This window comes from Hylobates moloch, unplaced genomic scaffold (assembly GCF_009828535.3).
Source record: "Hylobates moloch isolate HMO894 unplaced genomic scaffold, HMol_V3 SCAFFOLD_14, whole genome shotgun sequence".
Lineage (NCBI taxonomy): Eukaryota > Metazoa > Chordata > Mammalia > Primates > Hylobatidae > Hylobates > Hylobates moloch.
In genome coordinates, this window is record NW_026652289.1 from 24,558,379 (window position 1) to 24,562,393 (window position 4,015).

At 35.2% G+C, this 4,015-nt stretch overlaps 1 pseudogene; it reads left to right on the forward strand.

Moving 5' to 3' along the window:
* Nucleotides 1-2,487: 2,487 nt before the first annotated feature.
* LOC116482451 (peptidyl-prolyl cis-trans isomerase A-like) lies at nt 2,488-2,984 on the forward strand (annotated as a pseudogene).
* Nucleotides 2,985-4,015: the final 1,031 nt, after the last annotated feature.

The window sequence follows — 4,015 nt, forward strand, 5'->3', positions numbered from 1 at the left end:
AGGTTCAAGAAAGCTCCAAGAAAATCCTATCTCTCCAAATGGGCTAAGATACGCTGAAAACTCATAGCAATTACAACTCTTAGAAATAAGTGTTAATTTCATGTTTCCATGTCTTTCTTGGATTACTGTTGGGTTTTCTAAGGCAGAATGGAATGTCTGGCTAAAAGATGGATTTAATAGCTCATATCACTTGCACCAAGGTAAATTTTCGTGAAATAGCCTTCATATAAATGCCATTATATCCTCTTTTGTAAGAAAAAAATCAGAAGAAATAATAGCTAGAAGCTTAGCAACACAAGGACTGGTAAGGAATGATAGTTGTTGAGAGAACCACGAGAGTCAATGATCAGTTGGCTACTTTGGAATTGTGATATAGACATGGGTTTATCCATTGCCTTCTCTGAACAAAGGAGAAAAGAAAAAGCACGGCCAGAGGATGATGATATCAATTGTGTTTGGGATATTTGAGCTCCCTTCCTCTCTCAAGATGACGCAACAAAAGAGAGAAGTAACAAATTAGCAAATAGGGTAATGTAGATTTTAAAAGATGTATGCTATTTGAGAAGTTGAAGCATTTTATGCTTTTAAAGATGATAGCAGCTGGCATTTATTATAGTCAAAATTGCTGCCTTGGAAAATTTGCAATGAAGCTTTAAGAAATCACCAAGATTATGATCTAGAATTCTAATGGGTTCAGCTTTAGGAGTAGATTACTTCAATCTGAAAGATAAAACATTGTTATTTTTAGACTGATTTTACCACTAAGAACACATAGAGGTGGTAAATACGGTAGCTTTGTTGCAAAGTGAAAACTATTTAGATGAAGAAGGAGGGCATCTTTCATATAAACTAGGAGGCCTTTTTCAACTTTACAAGGTCTAGAAAATATTTACTTAAATTTCATAGTGGTGAAACTGCCAAGAATAAAACCATGAAGGCTGATCAGTACGGAAGTTATTTCTTGTTTGTTTGTTTTGTTCTTATTTTTATCCAAAGCTTCATAGCTGGAGATCACATGAATAAATCACCTCTGAAGAGAGTTGAGTATGTGAATATCAGAAAGAAGGTATTTGCTAATACAGGCAATATCTTCTATGGCACATGTACTCTACTTGTCAGAAAGAATGTGAAAAATATAATTAAGATGTTAATTTTGGTATACCTAAACAATTAACACGTGTTTCCAACTAAAAGTAATAGTTTGAAGTTGGAAACAATTTGGGTTTGCCTGTGTTTCTGAGGCAAGTTTCAATATGATGTGGTCTGGAATTAATTAATTTTGAGTTGTTCTTTAAATTCATAATTTAATTGATTAAAAGATTACTCTTCTAGAGTTTATAATATGAAAAGACTTACTAGAGAATGATAGCTTCGCTGATGGAGAGCAGAGGAATTCAAACTTGGAGAGATGCAGATTCAGCATAACAGTGCTGTACGTGAAAACAATAGAGAATGGGTGGTAGTCTTTGTTGTTGTTTTAATAAATGTTATGTATATTTACATTCATGGAATGTAAACAAGGTTTGTCTAGAAATTCATGGTAGGTCATTGCTTCCATATTTTTATGTTTCTTCTTTTTAAAATGAACAGCTGAAATAAAAATGGATGAATATATTTTAACACTCCTTTCACTTCCTGGCATCTGATAAGCAAGCATGTGTTAATTCGTATGACCTATTACCCTCGGCATCTTTCTGTTTGTTGTACCCTCTTTGAGAAGAATTGACATTCATTATAACAGTAGAAATCATTTAAAATGTCAGTTCAAAATTTTACTGCTTGAAACAGCTCATCCTTCAATAATTAAGTCAATAAAACTAACTTAATTTAATTTAAACAGTGATGCTGTATTTTAGGCCTGGTGGAGTCATTACAATTAGTAATTCATAATTAGAATTTTATTGATGTCCATGCACCGTGTTGCCGAGCATCATCAAGAAACCGTGATGATTGGTGGTAATTTGATAAACATTCAGAACCATTGCATTAATTATGTGCCTTCCAATTACATCTGAAGTTAATGAATGTATGCAGATATGGTGGAGATGAATTCAAAGGACAGCTCAACCTGAATTTTAAGATCGCATTTTGTAATGTTCTAATTATAACTTTCCTACTTATCAGCTTTTAGATGAAATGAGGCTTATCTAAAATATTAAATGTGAATATTGTTCATACAACAATCTGTTTTCTAAAATCTTAGTGATTAATTTGAAACAGCAGTCCATGTAATTTCTGTATAATATGGTGAATAAAAAAGCTACAAAGCGTATTTTAGACTGAATTATCAGCAAAACAATCTATAAATATTGTGGCTAGAAAATCTCAAAAAAATAACGTAAATGACCTTGCTAACTTTGTTTCTGTTTTCTCATATAAAACATAAATAATACCAAATTTAAGTTTACTTAATAATTGCCAACAAATTAAAAGAATTACTATGGCTTTGCAGATGCCACCGCTGCCAGGAACCCCGTACTATCAGCCATGGTCAACCCCACCAGGTTCTTAGACATCACCATGGATGGTTAGCTCCTGGGACGTGTCTCCTTTGAGCTGTTTGCAGACAAGATTCCAAAGACAGAAGGAAATTTTTATTCTCTGAGCATTGGAGAGAAAGGATTTGGTTATAAGGGTTCCTACTTTCACAGAATTATTCCTGGGTTTATGTGTCAGGGTGGTGACTTCACACAGCATAATGGCACTGGTGGCAAGTCCATCTACAGGGAGAAATTTGATGATGAGAAATTCGTCCTAAATTATACAGGTCCTGGCATCTTGTCCATGGAGAATGTGCTGGACCCAACACAAATGGTTCCCAGTTTTTCATCTGCATTGCCATGACTGAGTGGTTGGATGGCATGCATGTGGTCTTTGGCAAGGTGAAAGAAGGCATGAGTATTGTGGAAGCCATGGAGTGCTTTGGGTCCACAAATGGCAAGACCAGCAAGAAGATCACCATTGCTGACTGTGGACAACTCTAATAGGTTTGACTTGTGTCTTATCTTCACCACTAGACCATTCCTTCTGTTGCTCAGGAAAGCCCACCTCTACCTCACTTGCTCTCAGTATGCTATCACCTTTGTACTCTTGACGCAGTTCCCTTTGGGTTCCATGTTTTCCTTGTTCCCTTCCATGCTCAGCTGGATTGTAGAGTCAAGTTTATGATTATAAAATAAAAACTAAATAACAACAAAAAAGAATTACTACAAAAAGAATGCATATTCTCATAGATAAAAATACATAAAAATTACATACCAGTAAAGACCATCAATATCTTTCCTTTTCTTTACTGATGGGGTTGAGGAAGGAGGGCAGAATCACATTTGGTTGGGCCTATTTAAACTTAATTAGCAAAGTGTATTTTGCATAGCCATTACAAAAAATAATTCTCTAGAAACTTGATACATACATGTTTTCAATTTGAGTGTGATATGGTTTGGCTGTGTTCCCACCCAAATCTCATCTTGAATTGTAGCTCCCAGAATTCCCATGTGTCGTTGGTGGGACCCAGTGAGATACAATTGAACCATGGGGGCGGTTACCTTCATCATTTTCTTGTGATAGTGAGTGAGTTCTCACAAGATCTGAAGGTTTTATAAGGGGCTTCCCCCAACCCTGCTTCACCTTGCGCTTTTCTTTGCTGCTACTATGTGAAGAAGAACATGTTTGCTTCCCCTTCCACCATGATTATAAGTTTCCTGAGGCTTCCCCAGCCATGCTGAACTGTGAGTCAATTAAACCTCTTTCCTATATAAATTACGCAGTCTCAGTTATGTCTTTATTAGCAGCATGAGACTGGACTAATATACACTGAAATTTAAAAATATCCAATGAACCTTATTTTTCCCAAAGTAAAAAATTAAATGCTGTTTCCTAGTATATAAATACAACTAGAACCAGAGTTATTACCTACTAACTAGACTTTAATAATTTTTCAGGCTTATTTTAATTGATGATGTGGTTATGGGACTGGAAATTGATGGTAAGGATTCATAACCAGGTACTCTGTCTA